Source organism: Neofelis nebulosa, chromosome 3 (assembly GCF_028018385.1).
Source record: "Neofelis nebulosa isolate mNeoNeb1 chromosome 3, mNeoNeb1.pri, whole genome shotgun sequence".
NCBI lineage: Eukaryota > Metazoa > Chordata > Mammalia > Carnivora > Felidae > Neofelis > Neofelis nebulosa.
This window is the reverse complement of record NC_080784.1, coordinates 85,891,733-85,911,441: the sequence shown is the minus strand read 5'-3', so window position 1 is coordinate 85,911,441 and position 19,709 is coordinate 85,891,733.

The window sequence follows — 19,709 nt, the reverse complement described above, 5'->3', positions numbered from 1 at the left end:
AAAATATACATATTTAAAAGCACACAACCTTATTAATTTGGCACATAAAAGAAGATAGTTCCCAATGTTGGAGAAAATGCTCTAAAAGAGCATTTTTATATAATGCTGCTGGCAATGTTAATTTGTTCAAAATTTCAACAAAGCAATTTGGCAATAAGTTTTTGTAGCCTCCAAATTATCTCCTTAGATCAATGTTTTTAATGTTAAGAAAAATGGTAAATATGTTTTTAAAACAGAACTAACTCTCCCTGCCATCAATCATTGTTCACATAGTTGCATTTGTGGGGTTGGTAGTCTTCCACCTGGCATTTCCTTATCTATATCCACCAGGCATTTATATCAGTGACAGTTGATAGGCAGCCAAAGTAACAGGGATGTTGTGCTAAGAGTTTTAAATAGCTCTCATTTTCCTGCTTCAACTGAAATTCTATGTAGATTTTTTTCAAACATATGTAAATAGTGAAACACAAAACAAAACAAAGTACGGAGGTAAAACTAACTACAGCAAATTTATTTTGCAAAGAAAATTTAAAGTAAACACAGGCAATAAATGATAACAAACAGGCGCAAATCTTTTCCTTAAAGATACAGCAATGTGTTGCACATTCAAAAGTTCATGGAGCAAATTTTGTAAAAGAATCTACCAATAGCAGTGCCATGAAAATTTTTCAAAATGAAGGTGAAATCCCAGATTAAGGTGGCAAATGTTCAGGTGAATCAATGTCTCCTCTGACATCCTAGGGACCGCAATGGCATCTTAGAAAAGCAAATAGACATTGTTTCTCTCTTCACTTCCATGTTGCCTCTTTGACTAGGGAACTGGCACAAAGTTATTATCATTCACACAAAGAATAAAAGAGTCAGAAAGACTGAACAGAGTCACAAAAGTACTATCTATCTTACCTTTAACCTTTCCCAGAAAAGCTGAGATTATATACATGTATATATTTAATATTTAATCTATATAATATATATGGATTTAAATTAACATTGCAAAAAGACGTTTTCTTTCCTTGGGCTCTTCCATAAAGCTAATGAAACGGGTCCTATAAAAATGTGTACATTTATCTGCTTTGTAAAATGTGACCAAGAGCACTCTTGTTCCAAAGCTGGATTCCTTTAAGCTAAATGAAGAAGTATTCTTTCTCTTCAGGGCTATGTTTTTCTTTTTTAATTTTTTTTAATGTTTTATTTATTTTTGACAGAGAGAGAGAGAGACAGAGCATGAGCAGGGGAGGGGCAGAGAGAGAAGGAGACACAGAACCTGAAGCAGGCTCCAGGCTCCAGGCTGAGCTGTCAGCACAGAGCCCGATGCGGGGCTCAAACCCACAAACCACGAAATCATGACCTGAGCCGAAGTCAGATGCCCAACTGACTGAGCCACCCAGGCACCCCTCTTTCTCTCCAGTTCCATGTTTTTCTTTCTTTTTTTCTTTTTTTCTTTTTTTTTTTTTTTTACTGTTTATTTATTTTGAGACAGGGAGAGAGAGAGAGAGAGAGACAGAGACAGAGAAAGAGAGACAGAGAGAGAGACAGAGTGCAGGTGGGAGAGGGGCAGAGAGAGAGGGAGAGAGAGAATCCCAAGCAGGCTCTACACTGTCAGGGTAGAGCCTGTTGTGGGACTTGATCATAGGAACCGTGAGATCATGACCTGAGCCAAAACTGAGTCAAACACTTAACCAACTGAGCCATGCAGGTACCCCCATTCTATATTTTTCTATAAGATATTAAAATCTTTGTTTCTCTAGCATATCATTTTATTGAAGTAAAGAGTGAGACTGAAAAAATGCTTTGTTACACTTAAGAAACATTTGCTACGGGTCCCTTATGCACAGGATTAGCAGCACAGAATTCTAGAGATCACATCAACACCTTTATTCTTCTGGTGAGAACTCAGAGGCTCAGAAAGTATGAGCCACTCTTGGAGGTTACATAGCTAGTCAGTGGCAAGACAAGATCATACCAGAGCTTGTGACTGTAGCTTATCCAATCGCGTCCCTAGCCTAGGGATCTCAGGTACACAGCAAGAACTATGTCTTTCCTTTAATGTTTCAGATTGCTGACAATGATGTGCATGTTACACATGACTTTGAGATGGGTCTAATGAAGGGGAGGTTTAAAATGTATACACAGTAAAACCTTGGATTATGAGTAACTCATTTTGCGAGTGTTCTGCAAGACAAGCAAACATTCTTAATAAATTTTAACTTGATAAACGAACAATGTCTTGCAATATGAGCAGTATGTGATACTGAACATCACATGGCCATAGCTGAGCCAATGGGTCTTCTCTCTCTCTCTTGCTGTGGGATTGTGGGTGATCGTCTTCTATGCCAGGATGCTCGGTCTCAGGCCACAGTGATTGTCCACAAACTGATCTGCACTGTGAGCAACAGCAAGAGGTTATGGAGGAGATCTCATCTGCGGAAGAGGAGGAGAAAAAGGCAGAGGGATCCCTCACTGCAAATGAGATCAGGGAGATGTGTAAAATGTGGGAAACAGTGCAACATTTTGTAGAAAAGCACCACCCAAAAGAGGCTATAGCAGTGCGAGCGATGAATCTGTTTGATGACAGTGCAATGTCACATTTCCATGAAATCCTCAAAAGGAGGTAAGAGCAAGTGTCATTGGATAGTTTCCTTGTTAAAGTTGCACAAAAAGAAAAAGACTCCACTGAGCCGATAGCAGTGATTCTGTTAGTGATAGTGAAATTTGTCCAACACAATAACCCTTCGTCTCCCTCACACCAGCCGTGAAGATTTTTCAAAGTTAAGTGCAGGTTAATTTGTTTCTTTTTCTTCATATTTTGTATTTTCTTTATTATTTTGTATTACATTACAGTATTCTCATCATTTTTATATGAATAGTTTTGGGTTGTAAAATGAATCATCTGAATTTTCATTATTTCTTACAGGGAAATTCACTTTGATATACAAGTGCTTTGGGTTACAAGCATGTTTCTGGAATGAATTGTGCTCACAAACCAAGGTTTTACTGGATAGTGTTTCAGGCCATATGCTTCTCTTCCCCAGTTTCTCCATTTCTCTGTCCTAAGGGCACTGATTTGCCATGGTGTCTGTCACTTAAGAACCCAATGCTGGTTGCGACTTTACATTTCATGCAAGTTTGTGTAATTTGACAGATTGAAATTTTGGGGGAAAAACCATTTCAAATGAATCCAAATCTTTCTGTGACTTTTTCTCAGCACTCATCACTTAACATCCATTATTATATGAGATAATACATATAAAAAGCTTAGCTCAGTATCAGTTGAATAGCTATAAACCCAGCTGATTGATGATATTATGCACTTCTTTTAAAACTCTGATTTTTCTAGTAGCCCTGGGATTTTGAAATCTTCCGTGGTGTTTATAATCCATACCAATAGGTCCTTACAATATAACTCTTAAAATTCCAGGACGATTGGGAAGACTATTTTGTTTTCTACAGGTACGTCCCAAGCACGTACAATAGTACCAGGCACAATGCAGATTATCAAAACGTAATTCTAAATGAACAGATAGATAATTGTGAACAGAGGAACCAGGCAGTAACATAAGCCATGGGTCTGTCTCTGAGCCTGGAAACCTAAGCTCACAGATAAAGCAACTGCCCAGGTTGGCAAAAATGTAACTTATTATTAGGGGAAAGAAGTCTGATTAAGAAGTCTGTTTTAGTCTTATAGCGTGTGAAAGGTGTTTCCTTTCACAGTATTAAGAGAAGGTAGGAAGGTGAGATATGTTGGTAAAGATTTCTGTGACATTGCTTCAAATATGACCATTTTTCAGATTCATTCCTATTCAAGCCAAGATTACTCATGTTATGTTTGGGACTTAATTTTTTCATGTATACTACTTTAAGAAGAATCTAGTAACATTGGCCTCAAAGCCAACAGTACATTTGCTACAGATTCATTGAGTTGAAGTTCCCATGGATCTTGGGCAATTTCTCTATCAGTTGGCATTAATTTTTTTCATTTCTTTTCTATTTTATTATTATTTTCTACAGTAAGTTTTCAGGGAACAGAGATATATCTGTTTTTTTTAATGATATTTAGTTTACCAGTGTGGATCAGATTATTTAGAAATGAACTTTAATGGGTAATAGTTCTAGATCCTTGCCTTAAGATAATTTAAAGAGTAATGACTACACTTACTAAGCTAATTTGAATTCCTTGAGTTAATCAAGAGTATGTTATTAACAGATGTTATCAGGAAGAAATTTCTAATTTCAATAAATATTTCTAAGCACTACTTTAGGCTTTCCCCCAAACTTTTGAGATTATAGTGGTAAGGATATGATCTGTGTTATGGATCTTTATAAAAGGTAATGTTGTATAGAGCAATGCTGTTCATGAAAATATAATGTGAGCTACAAATGCCATTATGTAATTTTCAATTTTCTAGTAACTACATTAAAACAATATGGAATGAATTTTAGTCATATATTTTATTTAATCCAAATGCCCAAAATATTATTATTTCAACAGTTAATCAACAGAAAATGATTTATCTTTTTTTTCTGGGCTGCTGCAACAAAATGCCACAGATTGGGTGACTTACAAACAATAGACATTTATTTCTCATAGTTCTAAAGGCTAGAAGTCTGAGATCAGGTTGGCAAAGGCCTTCTTCTGAGTTGCAAACTTCTTGTATCTTCTCTTAATGGAAGGGGCATGAAAGTTCTGTGGGGTCTCTTTAATAAGGACACTAATCCTACTCCTGAGGGCTCTACCCTTCAAGTACCATCACACTGGGCCTTAAGATTCAACATGTTTATTTTGGAGGGACACAAACATTCAGACAAAGCACTGTTAGTGAGATATTTTACATTATTTTAGTGCTAAGTTTTTAAAATTTCACTTTGGACAAGTCACATTTAAAATACCCACAAGCCACCTATGCCTGGTGGCTACCTTTAGAGGCAATACAGGTGGAGAAATGACCTGAGGAAGTGAAAGATTTTGGAGTTGGGAAGTTCTGGATATAAATCCTGGTTCAATCATTTACTACCTATGGGACATTGAAGAAATTTAAACATTCTAAGTGCCAGTTCCAGCAACTATAAAGTGGGATTAATTTATAGCTTGAACATTTTTGTGAAGATTAGAAATAATATATATAAAACATCTATTACAATGCTGGGAACTCAGGAGCCATTACTTCCTGAGGAAAGTCAGGTTTCTGGGCTTCAAACATAATTTCTATTAAATGTGCTGCTATTACCATCATCACTTTATACCTTTGAAATTGCATAAAAATTCTCTTAGCTTAACTTTCTTTACCAAGAAGCCAATATTGCATTGATATGTGGAATGAAGCTCCTGACTGTGGTACATCTGAAAGGTGACCTCATTCACACACAGTGAGATAATACTGTTGTCACTTACTGTTAAACATGCATTTATCATGAGCCAGCTCATCTTCCTCATTCTAAATCACAGGAAAAGTGGCAGGTGATCTATTCATTTTGAGAGGGTTACTACATTTATTAAAAGCCACACCATGCCTTGGTAAAATAAGATGATTCACTCTGGAATAAATTAAAACGTTGCTATGCACTCTAAAAATTCATTTTTTTTTCTTATTTCAATTCAAATTCATACCTCAGTCATTTCTGTCTCTATATGTATGTGTCATTTCTTCTGGCCACCATCCTTAAGAATATGCTCAAGGAGACCAATTCTGGATTTCTCTGAAAGAAGAGTGTGAATATACACTGATAGAACTGGTGGGAGCAGCCTCTGGGGGGGGTGGAAAAAATAGACTGAAGATTTAGTCTGAAGACATAATTGGCAAAAGGGAGCACATTTTCTAATCATACTTGATCACCAGACAGCTTGCCTACATGATAGAATGCTAAAGCAGTTGATAAAATTGAATATTGCATGATCCTTTCTAAATCTTTACCTTACTTTATTAAATACTTTAATTACACACACACACACACACACACATACACACACACATATATATATATATATATATATATATATATATATATATATATAAGCATTAACTGAATTATGGTAAAACTCACTTGCTGAGTCAACATTACCCAGTTAACTCTATGCAGAGAGGAAAAGTTTCTGCAAAAGCAGATAACAGATTTTAGAAAAGTCTACCATTGTTATATAATGATAATTAAAAAGAAATAGATTTTGCAATGAATTTTGGACAGACTCAACAAAAGGGAATTTAAGGTCAACAACCCAGGTTTTAAAATGGACACCTACATGCTAGATGCTTCATTGAAGCTCACACTTATGAGCTTTTTTCTTTCACTGGAAAATAAAATACAGAATTACAATATCATAGAATTACTTAGAAGTCCAGGCTACCCCAGCTTCCTCACTTTATAGTTGAGAACCAGAGAAAGGGAGTGACTTTTCCGTAAACAAAGTGATAGCTAGGGACAGAAGGACATTGCGAACCCAAGTAGTCTAACCCCTAATCCAGAAATCTTTTCAGGGCAGAAAGTTGCCTCTAAGGAAAAGGATACACAGATTGTGATGGGAGATACCTGAGTAGAGCAGGTGGGACATTTCTTGGCGTCATATTCCTTTGGCTGAATGTGTTCACACATAAAGTGAAGAAAATTATTAAATTACATTTTATTTTCAAGTACTAGAGAGCTTCAAACTGAGCTATGAAAATTATGGGTATTTCATGGACGGGGGCGAGGTGTAATTTATTCAAATAATTATTTCAATGTCGTGCTTTATTTTGACTAGAGATGCCACTGTAATATTTTCAGTCTGACTTTTGGTTTCAATTGTTTTGTTATTCATGGATCCTGGGCAGAGGAAGACAAGTTGTTACTACTGAAGCATCTCCAGGAAATTCTTCTGGGCAATTAAGCAACCATTTCCTCCCTCATGAATTGCTGCAAAGCCACACTGCTTAGGAAATGAATTAGATGAACACTGGTTAAGAAAATCACCAGCTGTCATTTTGGATGTCTCAAAAGGAATATGTCCTCTCTATATTGTTGCTTCATTGTGGGGTTCACAGGTTGAGGACTGCCTTATTAAGAGGTTGCCGAAGTGGGTTCTCACACTTTGCTCTGAGACGTGTGGGTGCTGCTTAGTCAGGCTAAAGGCACTTTGAAAATCCGGTTGTAACACTGCCTGTGGTTCCACTGTGCTTCCTGTATGCAGGGATCAGCCCAAGTCATAGGAAGTTTATTTTACCAAAGCAAATGACAGAACATGGAAAATGTAGACATTTTTCAATGCCTTAAAACCAAGGAATATAGTAAATATAGAACAAAAATAAAAATGCCTATATGCTTAAAATAGAAAAGGGAAGGTTACAGAAAAATTTGTTATATATATTTTAAAGTTTATTTATTTTGAGAGGAGGGGGGCAGAGAGAGAGAGGGAGAGAGAATCCCAAGCAGGATCCACACCCTCAGTGCAGAGCCCAATGCAGGGCTCCAATTCATGAACTGTGAGATCATGACCTGAGCCAAAATCAAGAGTGAGATGCTTTATCTACTGAGCCACCTGGATGCCCTGAGAAATTTGTTATTTATGTCTTAAGGCTGATGGAATGAAATGAAAGATTAAGTCTTATTTCAGTAATGACTTTTTTTTTTTTTTTTTGCTGGTAGCAAAATCAAGGCAGACCTGGGTGGTCAAAATGAAATAAATGCTCATAAGTCAACCAGCATTGTGTGTCTTCACTAAGAACATTACTGAAGTGGAAACTTTTTAGGTTTTGGAAAAAATTTCTTCATAATGTCCTTAAGAGAGACAGCACTCCAGATTTCAATTTTCTTATGAACATGGCATTGTCTCTATGAGCAGCTATTTCTTTTGTTGTTGCCAGTATTTTGAGCCCATATTCACTATTACATACTTCTTTAGCAATGCTTGCTTGATCCCTCTCTAGGCTCTTTAGGTCATCTGTCATTCCGATTCTTTTGAGTAGTAGAATTAGTATTGGTCAAAATTAGATCTTGTAGATGCAATGTCCCTTCATGGCAATCTTTTATCTTTTAAAGCTGTAAGACTGGGTCACTACACCTCCTTGTTCATTTGACCCTTCCCAAGATTCTGGGACTCTTCTTGCCAAAGAGCAAGAGGAAACATAAGAATACCAAAATCAAGGGCTCTTTACAGTCAGTACCAAGCCTCTCTAATTCTTTCTCAAATTCCAATTCCTGAGTGTGGCAAAGACCAGCAAACCACTCACCATAGCCCTGTTTTCCTCCTCCTGACACACAGCTAGATCACATTCCCCATCGTCTCTGTCATGGCTAATGTTCCATTTCCTAGTTAGCTTCCGTCATGCTACTGGGTTCTGGCCAGAGGAGTGTGATTGAAGTTATGTGTGTCACTTCCATCCCTGGTATATGAAAATATCTTATTCATAATCCCTTCATTCAGCTCTCCCTCTCTTAGCTGCTGTGTTCAGATGGGCATGACAACCTTGAAATCCTCATGATAAAACTGACAGTCTTAAGATGGAAAGAGTATGGGTTTCTGAATCACTGTGTGGAGAGACACTCATCAATCAGAAACATCCATCTAAAAGTTAAGTGAAAAATTAAGTTCCTTTATAAAAAACCACTAATATTTAGTGCTTTATATATTACAGTCGCTTTTATTAGGTGCTTTCTATAAGATCATGACATGCATACTCTTGCAATAAATTCCAGTACTGAAAACCTACTCCCTGCTTTGTCCCTGTTTACTGGTCTTAAATCGGTTGCTCTATGGGATCGTGCCTTTTCTCTCAGTCCTTCCCAGAAATTGAGCTATGCTTTGGAAATCTGTTCCATGCAACCTGGAATTGGATGACTTTCTAGTGTTAAGATTAGACTAGAATTGCGTGCTCTTTTCTTACCCAAAACAGGCTTTGGGAACACCATCTAGTCTTTCAAGATTCTACTGCACACTCTCCTCTGGATTCCTTTTCCCACATACCTGACTCTAGAGAATTACAAACTTATTATCATCTCCTTGTGGTCATGTAAGCATTTCACATTTTTAAGGTTTTCCTGCTGTGGAAGAAATAGATTTGATGCTGTGCTCTAAAATTCAACTTGCAAAATTGTTTAAAAAAAAGCATATTAAGGGAGAATTTCTTTCGTTTGGTTCTCAAAATGGAAAAAAAAATTATAATCTTTTAAACCTAATGGATAAATTGTATTACATTGAATGAAATCATAATCAGCATTTAATTATTTTTTTAGCATTTAATTATTGTAAGATTGTTGAGATTGTAGCTTTCTATAAGTAATTACAACTTTAAGTAAACAAATACAGCTATTTCTAATATTCATCCTAATAAATATAGTTTTCTATAACGTATATTCATGTTTTTGATATGATAAGTTGTGGCCAACCCCTCATACCCAGTGTATCCAGTCTTCAGGAATTGGTGTCCTTGCTAATCCCTCCTATACCGGATCAAAACTGGTCCTGCATACTCTGTAGAATGGAGTGGAAATGATGCTTCATGACTTCTGAGCCTACATCACAAGAAGCTTTACACCATCTGTCTTGCTCTCTTGAAACACAAATGCTGGGAGAAGCCATCCTCAAAAAAGAAGCCCAACTACCATGAAACTCCCGTTCCCTCTTGTGTGAGGAAGCCCTAGCTGGCCATGCAGAAAGACTGCACGGAGAAAGAGACCTAATGTTGATATTTCAGCTTAGGTTCGAGACTTATGAGTCATTTTAGACATCTAGTCCCGAACACCATCAACTGAATCCAGCCCCAGCCACCCTTTGACCGCAGCCATCAGAGAAATGCTAGCTAAGAACTGCCTAAGACCAGTCAATGCAAAGAATCATGAGAAATAATAATAAATCATTTTAGCCACCAAATTTTGCAGTGGTTTGTCACACAGAAGTAGATTAATGGGTAGCAGGCCAAAAGTTCTTTGAAAAGATAAAAGCAAGCTTACAAGTAAAGCTAAGTTCTTTACTATTCAGCAAAAATCCTGGTGTTTTTTATTCCTTGTCTCCATATGAGTTTTGAATAAATCGGGGGCGGGGGAGGAAAGCAACAAATGAGGCCAGTATATCACCTTCACTATTGATAAAGGGAGGGTGCATGGGAGCCAAATGAGTTTCATGATACTTAACAGCTAAATAATCAGAATTATCCATCCCATCACAGGCAACTAGACCAGAGTAACTGTCTCCATCTGGAGGGGACTTCTGGGTAAGTTTCATGGCACAGAAAACAGAAGAGAACTTGTGGGCAGGTTTGCTTCAAGAGGAGCAAAGAGCAGTTCTTCTCAAGTGACCAGTCAGATAAGTCCCTTACCTCACCCAGGGTCAGGTCAGTAAAAAGGCAAAGAGAGTCCAGGTGTTCTACCAATTTACTCAGTCCCCACGGAAGGACAGCTAGAAGGGAGGAAAAAATTCCCCTCTAACAGTAAACAGACTTGACAAAAACTGGCCATGAATAAACATAGATGTAACTGAATTTTTTTACATAAAAGTATGTAAATATTTTCTTATTGTCTCCATTTTCTTTTTAAGTAGAATGATGGCTAATTCAGGGCTTTACACTCTCAAAATCACTTGTGACAATTCCTTCACTTAAAGTTTCTAATTAATACCTTTGAAACGTGTGCCTATGGTTTTATTTATAATTTTATCTAGGCAACACCCAAGATCTGGGGCTCATAATGTTTATTTCTGTATTTCTCATCAAGCGCAAGCAGGGCGTAACAAACAAAAATAATGAGCTAAAAGGGCTTTTGACTCTTTCAAAATTCTTACCACCTCAGATCAGTTTTATAACTCCAGTGCACTTAATCTCCATCGCATAAATACACTTCAGAAAGTCCAAGGGAGTGAGGAAAATGGGAGAATCCAAGGTTCCATTTAGGTTTGAATGGGGAATATACCTTAGTGGTACCGTATTGTGTGGAAGATAAAATAGTAAGAACAATTTTGCTAGTGAAATGGGATTTTCCTAGGGCTAATAAGAATGTAATTTTTAACTAGGCGGTCACTGGAACTGCATGAGTAGAGATGAGTTACTGGAGTTATTTAAAAAATTGAGATGTGGTGTATAGTTATTCCCTAGATTGTAAGCTTTAAAAAAGTTACATGAAAGTAAGAGTTATGTGTAATTAGGCATTGATCCAAATGCAAATGGTACATTTCCTAACAACAGAAAGTACACACTTTGTAGAGAAAGAAAGATAAGAATAAGAGGTATTATGAGGATACCCATAGCTTATGAAGATGGAACCAAGACAATTTCTATTTTACATATGCCATGATTAATAACATTTAAAGAAACGGTGCTGTCTTTGCTCTCAAACCTTTCATATGGCAATTTTGCCCTTGATTTTCATCAGTGTCACAGATTTGATCAGCTTTTTACGTTAACAAGCAAACCTCCTTCAAGCTGTAGGTTTATTTAGCACACTGAAGGTTTATTTAACTTCCCATTGCTGTATTTTGCTCAACAAGATAGTTATATTTCATCATATAAATGACTGCTCTGATAGTTCTCTCATTCCCCAATGGCCAACAGGAAATGTAATGTTACTGACACGGTTTGTAGTTAGAAAGGGTAGTTAAGGACCAACTACTTACGGCTTGAGTATCACTTTTACTGCTGCCAGGCCAAGAATAAAAACTGATCAGTGAAAGCTTCTTCAGTAGTGTTTAAAAAAAAAAAAAAAAAAAAAGGCCATAATGACCAAATAGCTCTGGGATCTGGCAGCAGGGATAAGGATGACCTTCCAGACTTTGGGACCACCATGGGCCAGGTAATATGGCAATAAATGTCTTAGACACGGTGAGGTGGACACATCTAGATATTGCCATGTACAGATGCCAGATAATAGTAATCCCAGTCTTTGATGAATGAACCCAGAAGGAAACACAGAATCATTGCGAAGAGTCCTTGAATCCTCACATGTGCTGAATACTTTCTGAAAGCTAAATAATTAGAATGAGACTTGCACACATTTGCTTCTCCCCCCACAAATGTAGATCTTACTTGGATTAATAAAGACGTTCATGCTTTTTTACAACTTCTAAAATTTGTAATACCTTTTATGTCATGCTTTTTCTCAAACAAGGGATTCTAAAATCCAGTTGTCACAGATGAGAATCTGTGAAATTGTTGAATATGAGGCAGGAAAAACAGTCTCCACACTCAACAGTATTTATTTACATTTTTTCCCTATTTTTTCATTAGCACACTATTCATCCCCAACTCTTTTGCCTCCATAGAATAGGTTAACACTCTATGCAGTAGAGGCACGTTTTTCTTGAGAGGGAGAATCATGTTTTGGAAAGCACCATTAAGCTGGAAATGAAGCCCTAAGGTGAAAAAGGAGTTCTCTTTACAATTCCAGGCCAACCATGATCCAACCTGGGTGATTTCACTTGAGTCCGAGGAGAGTAGGTGTATCTGTTTAGGACAACCTATAGATAGAAAAAAATGCATTAAACTTCCAAGAGATGCTCACGGAGCGCTCCTCACTTTGGGCTGCGTATTAGAGTCACCTGGAGAGTTGTTAAAACTCTGAAGGCTCAGGCTCCACACTAGGTCAATGAAATCAGAAGCCAGGGAGGGGGTCTGTGGTGAGAATCAGGGATCAGCCATTCTTACAGCTTGCAGGTGATTGCAGTGTGCTTCTTGGGGTTGGCTTCTCTGAGGACCTTACAGAGACCAGGGAAGCGCATCACATTACGCAGTGCCTGACAGGTCCCTCAAACAGAAAACAAGCTTAAAGATTTCACATCTGTAGCCTGTTACTCAATCATCTAGTCCCTCAAGAGACAGGATAACAGGATTCGTTGATTTGGCAGAGGAGTTGTTATGGCCTCTGAGGAAATATTAAGCACATTGCACTACATTTCCATAATCACTTTGCCTAGGCTTGATTTCAAACACACTTTCATTCTTTTGCCTTAAATCAGATCTTGTGTACCAGAGTCTGATCTAAATCTGCTGCTACATGGAATACAGTTTTATTTTCAAGGCGTTTGCAACAAGCTTATTGAACTATTGCATGACCGTTGTGTGGAATTGCCTCAGTGCACGTATCTGGGAGTGTTGTTATTCCTACTATTTTCTGCAATTATTTCATTGGAGTTCAACCCAGTTGCCCAGAAAGTTTTCATATGGCAGAATCTTAGTATCAACAAATATTTAATGAGTGCTCACTGTATGCAAGTCACAGTGCCTTGTGCACATAATAAAAACTTGAATTAAGATAACACAGCTCTTCCTCTTAGGTAGGTCACACTGTAAAGGGGGTTACCAATGAGTAAAAAATAAGTCAAATGAAATGGAATACATAGCTACAAGTTCTCATTATTTTTTTTTTTCTTAGCTGAAGTATAGTTGACACACAGTTACATTAGTTTCAGGTGTACAACATATTGATTCCACAATTCTATACACTACTCAATGCTCACCACACAAGTGTAGCTACGATGGGTCACCATACAGTGTTACTACAGTATTATTGACTATATTCCCTATGCTGCCCTTTTCATCTCCATGATGTATTTATTTTTCCCATTCCCCCTTACAACTACCAGTGTATTCTGTGTGTTTATGAGTCTGTTTCTGTTTTGTTTTTTTTTTTTTTGTTCATTTGTTTTGTTTTTTATAGTCACATGTAAGTGGAATAATATGGTATTTGTCTTTCTTGGTCTGACTTATTTCACTTAGTGTAATATTCTCTAGGTCCATCCATGACGTCACACATGACAAGATCTCATTCTTTTTTATGGCCAAGTAATATTCCATATGTATATACCTTATCTTTTATATCCATTCATTTATTGATGAATATTTGGGTGGCTTCAATATCTTGGCTACTGTACATACTGCTGCAATAAACAGAAGGGTTTATTTGAATTTGTGTTTTCATTTATTTGGGGTAAATACCTAGTAGTGGAATTACTGGATCATATGGTATTTCTGTTTTTAATTTTTTAAGGAATATCAATACTGTTTTCCACAGTGGTTGTAACAATTTAAATTCCTATCAACAGTGCATGAGGGTCTCTTTTGCTCCAAATCCTTGCCAACACTTGTTTCTTGTATTTTTGATACTAGCCATTCTGACTCACATGAGGCAGTAACTCATTGTGGTTTTGATTTGCATTTCCCTGATGATGAGTGATGTTGAACATCTTTTCATGTGTCTGTTGGCCATCTGGATGTCTTCTTTACAGAAATGTCTATTCAGGTCTTCTGCCCATTTTTTAATTGGATTTTTTTTTTTTTTTTTTTTTGGTATTGAGTTGTATAAGTTCTTTATATATTTTGGATATTAAGCCCTTATTGGACATATCATTTGGAAATATCTTTTCCCATTCAGTATGTTGTCTTTTCATTTTATTAATGGTTTCCTTTGCTTAAATTAGTTTTATTAATGGTATAGTCCCAATACCATTATGAAGACATTCTGTGAGAAGAAAAAGGGTAACATTTACAGAAAGAAGGAAGACACAGGACACAGTCTTGGTGACAACTGATCTTAGTTATATTAAGCCCTTTTTTTCTGATTAATGAGTAAACATAGAAAAAGTCAGAAATATAGAAATAAGTAAAGAAAGTAAATAAAATATCACTAGTGGGGTGCCTGGGTGGTTCAGTCAGTTAAGTGTCCAACTCTTGGTTTCGGCTCAGGTCATGATCTCATGGTTTTGTGAGTTCAAGCCCCACATTGGGCTCCAAGCTGACAGTGAGGAGCCTGCTTGGGATTCTCTGTCTCTTCCTCTCTTTGCCCCTACCCCACTCATGTTGGCTCTGTGTGTCTCAAAAATAAGTAAATAAACTTAAAAAAGATATCACTAGTAATTCCACAATCTAGACAAAACAAATATATTTATACATGTATGAAGAGGTGTATATGTGTGTGAGTATGCATTATGTGTTATATATAAAAATGAAAATAGATTATATTACACTTATATCCTATAGAGATGCCACACATTGATATATGTGCATATATGTACATATATGTTCATATGTGTAGTATATTTGAATGCACATTTATTTGTGTATTATATATGTATATATGTTCACTTATTTATATATATATACATAAATATTAATGTATCATCCATACATATACACTACTGTAATATCTGAGATGCTGAAATTCTTTTTTTTTAAATTTTTTTATTGTTTTTTTTTAATTTATTTTTGAGACAGAGAGAGACAGAGCATAAGCAGGGGAGGGGCAGAAAGAGAGGGAGACACAGAATCTGAAGTAGGCTCCAAGCTCTGAGCTGTTAGCACAGAACCTGATGCGGGGCCCAACTCACGGACTGTGAGATCATGACCTGAGCCAAAGTCGGACACCCAACTGACAGAGCCGCCCAGGCGCCCCAGAAGATGCCAAAATTCCAAATAAATTGAGAAATAAGAAGATGAAGCTGAATATAATGCTTTTATTATTGATAGAGACTAAGTTGGAGAACATAGTTTTGTGTAAGAAACCAAAGGGTAAGCTAACTGAAGTCCAAATTTAAGCACTTACCCAACCACCAACAATTCTGGCCTGGTGAGGCCAAACTCCACTAGGGGATGGCTTGGTCCTGGAGGAGAAGAGTAGAATTTATGCTCTCTGTAGGTGGGCTGGCTCTCAAAGAGGAGAAAAGTACAAAGCAAGTTTAGACTTTACAAATTTACATAGATATTTAATTACTCTGTAATATATATGTAGTGACATTACATATGCTATTTTTTGTAACATATGCAATTATAAACATATATAATGTGAAGATTCTACCTAGTACCAAGTAAATCCTCAAGAAATTAGCCATTATTATTTTAATTTTTGAAACAAATTATGTCCAGTCATGTTGTCCTATGAGATTAGATGGCCACACTATAATACTCCAATCACAAAATGCACAAAGAGCTTTTATTCATAAAATTCCAACAATCAGATTCCTTTGACTTTTGAAAATAAATTAAAGCCCAAGAGTTATTTTTCCTCATCTGTAGTTCTGCACAGTCCTGTCAGAGGAGTTCACCACATCTGGGTAGAGTTAGGGTTTTTTCAGCAACTTCAGCCTGGGAAGGGTGTGAATCTTTCAGGGCCTTAAAAATTCTTAATTCAATGTCAACACTCCTCATTTTCACTCCAATGAGACTCTTCAAAATAGGACTCAAAAGTAACCCCGACCCCACACCTATCAATGATCTATGGTGAAAATCCTATTCCCTAAACCCAGAATGCAGTGTTGTCAAAGGCCATCCCACTGCCGTCTGAGGAAGAGGGCAGGTAAATGGTGACCTCCATCTCAGCTTCAGTTTGGCTCTTTCGTCAGCCAGTTTACTTCTGGCTGTACAACTCATGCATTTAATGGGTAGGAGCTTCCCAGCAAATGACTAATTCTGTTACTATGAATTTACCCTATCTGAGGGGGTAGAGTCAATCCAGAAGCCTTCTGTCTCCTCAGGAGGGTGGTCTTTTTTTTTTTTTTCTTTAAGTGTTTATGTATTTTTGAGACATTGAGAGATAGAGCACGAGCGAGGGAGGGGCAGAGAGAGAGGGAGACATAGAATCTAAAGCAGGCTCCAGGCTCTGAGCTGTCAGCACAGAGCCCAACATGGGGCTTGAACTCACGAACCTGTGAGATCATGACCTGAGCTGAAGTCAGATGCTTAACCCACTGAGCCACCCAGGCACCTGCCCCATCAAGGGGTGGTCTTGACAAGACACTACCATCTTCGTTTGCAATGGCAGCAGCCCCTCCTGTCAAACCACGTGTTACTTGAGATCTTTCTTTCTTTCTTTCTTTCTTTCTTTCTTTCTTCTTTCCTTCTTCCCCAGTCTATTCAAAACCTCATAGCTTCTTGAGGATGAGCTCTATTGTTAGTGCTGACTCCTACTATTCTGTGAGGTATTTTGTGCCTGTGTAATAGCAGCACTCTTACTTTGCCTCTTGAGAAGAATTCAGCCTAAAAACACCCTGCCTTCTAGAAAAGGATTTCACCTTAAAGCTGTACTCATTTCAGGTGAAAAAACACCATCAGAATTTCTTTTTTTTTTTTTAATTTTTTTAATGTTTATTTATTTTTGACACAGAGAGAGAGAGAGAGAGTGTGTGTGTGTGTGTGTGAGCAGTGGAGGGAAAGAGAGAGAGGGAGACACAGAATATGAAGCAGGCTGCAGGCTCTGAGCTGTCAGCACAGAGCCCAACATGGGACGCGAACTCACAAACCATGAGATCATGACCTGAGTAGAAGTCTAACGCTTAACCAACTGAACCAACCAGGTCCCCTCTTTTCTTTCTTTCTTTTTCTTTCTTTCTTTCTTTCTTTCTTTCTTTCTTTCTTTCTTTCTTTCTTTTCATTTAGTTTTGAGAGAAAGAGAGAGTGCACATGCACAAGTGGGGGAAGGACAGAGAGAGGGGGGACAGAGGACCCTAGGCCAGGCTCCGTGCTGACAGCAGAGAGCCCAATGCTGGGCTTGAACTCGAGAACCGCAAGCTCGTGACCTGATCTGAAGTCGGAGGCTTAAACAACTGAGGTGCCCCACCATCAGAATTTCTGAACTGAAGCTGCTACTGAGGCTCTTGAAGCAGGACTCCCTGAGGTCCTAATGAGGACTGGTGCCTCAGCTATGTGGTCCTCTAAAGTCTAGACAACCTCCTTGTGTTCCATCCCATAAATTCCCTGGGAACTGAGAAACCCACATGCCCAGCTATAATAATTATCATTTTGAAACTTGCCCAAACATTCTTATCTATTATTTTCATTTTCTGTGATTGAGCCTTTGGATCAGACACATAATTTAAGTCAAGTGCTCCACAGTTTCAACCTGTGACCTGTATGCAGAATGGAGTGCCACTTACTGCCACCTAAGCAAAAGCCCTTAAGCCTTAGCCACATGATGTTTTAACAGTTTAAAGCTAGAAGCTTCCTAGGGTTCTGTAGCTCATGTGTAAATTTGCTGTCTTGCCACGTACATGCAGATTATAATCCAACTTTAGCCTAGCCAAGGATAAGAAGCCAAGCTGTGCCTGCATTATAATAAACTACAGCAGCCTGTAATCTGAGACCTTAGCACCTGCCAAGGGCACTGCTTTGCTGAAGCCTTTGCCTTGCACTACAAATTCAAGGTCAAACTGCAACAATCTACACTCTCAGTCCATCTGTGTTGGCTAAAGGCCCAAGCCTTTGGCTCCATTTCTTAGAGCGAGAGTCTTTTAGGGTCAGACCACAAGTTGCAGGCACCTGGCAAAGTAAAAAATACCTAGTGACTAATATTAAGGACTTTTAGCTAAGTGTCAGCAGTTAAAAGCCAACTTTGCAAAGTAAAAACCTACTTGGCTTTTTTACAAACCAATTGGTGGCTCTACAAACCACCAATGTCAAAACTCTGCCTAAACATGAAAGACTAAAGCCTCATCAGAAGTTCATTCCACATGATGTTTGCTTCCCAAATTCTTATTTCCTTCTTCAATGTGTGTGTGTATATATATATATATATATCCAATTTAGTAAAATACATGTAATACATACACTCAGTAAATTTTAATAAATAAAACAAATGCCTGATATTTATATGTTTTTATATATCAGTATTGATTTTATTTATTTTACTAAATTTTAATAAATAAAACAAATGCCTGATATTTATATATTTTTATATATCAGTATTGATTTTATTTATTTTACTAAATTCAGATCTTACTGTACAGAGAAATGTGTATTCTGTTTTTACACATCAAAAATATTTAAAAATATTTCCTAATATCATTGTTACAAGCTGAAAAACATTAAAATACTTTTTTAAATCACAGTATGCTATAAAGGACCACATAATATAGTAAAGTTTCATGAAAGGGTACATGTTCCTCTCCAGAATCCAGCGTGGCTATCTAGAAGAAACAGTTTTTAATTCTTTTAGCTTGTTAAAAATTCTTTTAGGGGCGCCGGGGTGGCTCAGTCGGTTAAGCGTCCGACTTCGGCTCAGGTCACGATCTCGCGGTATGTGAGTTTGAGCCCCGCGTCGGGCTGACTGCTCAGAGGCTGGAGCCTGTTTCAGATTCTGTGTCTCCCTCTCTCTCTGGTCCTGCCCTGTTCATGCTCTGTCTCTCTCTGTCTCAAAAATAAATAAACGTTAAAAAAAAAAAAATTAAAAAAAAATTCTTTTAATTGAAATATAATTGACATATAATATTATATTAGTTTCAGGTGTAGAGAATAATGACTCAATATTTATATACAGATTGTTCCTGACTCACAATGGTTTGACTTAACATTTTTTGATTTTATGGTGGTATGGAAGCAATACGAATTCAGTAGAAACTGTACCTTCAATTTTGATCTTTTCCCAGGCTAGCAATATGCAGTAGGATACTCTTTCCTGATGGGGCAGCTCCCAGTCATCCAGATCACAAGGTAAACAATATATACACGTACAACCATTCTGTTTTACACTTTCAGTACAGTATTCAGTAAGTTACATGAGATAGTCAACAGTTTATTATCAAATAGGCTTTGTGTTAGATGATTTTGCCCAACTGTAGGCTAACCTAGATGTTTTGAGCATGTTTAAAGGAGACTAAGTTGCAAGGCTGTGATGTTTGGTAGGTTTGGTGTATTAAATGCATTTTCAATTTATGATATTTTCAATTTTTATGGGTTAATCAGGATATAACCCCATCATAAGGGACGATTTGCATATTGTGAGATGATTATCAGCGTAAGTCTAGTTTAAGTCTGTCACCATACATATTA